This window comes from Solanum dulcamara, chromosome 1, assembly GCF_947179165.1.
Source record: "Solanum dulcamara chromosome 1, daSolDulc1.2, whole genome shotgun sequence".
Lineage (NCBI taxonomy): Eukaryota > Viridiplantae > Streptophyta > Magnoliopsida > Solanales > Solanaceae > Solanum > Solanum dulcamara.
The window spans coordinates 33,903,539-33,904,690 of record NC_077237.1 but is presented as its reverse complement, the minus strand read 5'-3'; the positions used below and the strand labels follow the sequence as shown (position 1 = coordinate 33,904,690).

The 1,152-nt window shown below is 41.1% G+C and overlaps 1 pseudogene; it reads left to right on the top strand.

Moving 5' to 3' along the window:
• The first annotated feature begins 348 nt into the window (after nucleotides 1–348).
• On the top strand, nucleotides 349–468 carry LOC129904467 (5S ribosomal RNA; annotated as a pseudogene).
• The last annotated feature ends 684 nt before the right edge of the window (nucleotides 469–1,152 follow it).

Here is a 1,152-nt window from a genome sequence, read left to right as displayed (position 1 = left end):
CTGGTCATATTGTGGGATTTTCGACCTTGGGCACTGCTTCCTGTCATTTGTAAATTACATCCGCTAGTACCCTTACCTTTGGGTTTTGCTTTTTCGCCCTCAGAGTTGGCTACCAAGTGGTGTCGAAATTCCCTCGCCCATTGGCCTATATAGCCATTCTGCGGTTATCCTCTCATTAACTAGTTCTATGTTGAAGAGCTGTGGCATTCAAGTGTGTCGTCAGTTAGCAAATAGCTAATACTTCTTGTTTTTCTTAAGACCTTGTTACGATTTTCTTTACCGTATCTTATAATACTCTGGGTACATAATCTCATCTCGTTTCTCCGTTACTAGTCAGGTGCTTCTGTCTCGCGTGATCATACCAGCACTAACGTATTAAGTTCCATCCGAATTTTGAAGTTAAGCGTGCTGGGGCGAGAGTAATATTGGGATGGGTGACCTCCCTGGGAAGTCTTCATGTTGCGTTTCATTGTAATCCTTACCATAATGGGTGGGGCACTCAACTTAGCTCCCGATTTACCTCAGCGTTGTCTCACGAGTCTTTATATTTTGCCCTATCCTTTCATCTGTTATCTTGCATCCAGTGTCGGCGTAGACCTTTATCTCCACTTTATCCCTGTATACTCGTATCACACTGTTCAATTCTTAGTTACATATCCCCCTTTTAATTCGTATTCGTGTTCCGTCCCTGCCATTTCTTTGAGGAGCTTCTATTCAAAGCTCTTTCCCCAATTTGTCGGTGGAGAACTATAAACGGTTATCATAAATCATTTTCCAATCATTGTTGGAAGAAATCAAAACCTCTTACACAGCACAGTACTTTTTTTAGTACTTGACCTACCTGGTTTCCTTCTGAGTTTATCCTCGAGTTATGAACAACTCGTCTAATTTACAATTAGGAGTTGAGGGCTTGGTAGTTTTTTTCCAAAAGAGTGAAACTCATTCGCGGGACATCCTATCCTTCATTCTGAGCCCTCTGTTTATATTCCTATAATACAAATACGGCTGGAGATACCATAATCTGAACTTTACTACTTAATTAAGCTTTTGTTCCTCCGAAATAAAATTCTTCAAGTAAAAAGGGTGCCCCTTGTCGGCGACCTGAAGGATACCTCTTACAGCTTTCGTTAAACACAATAGGGGTATTTGGTA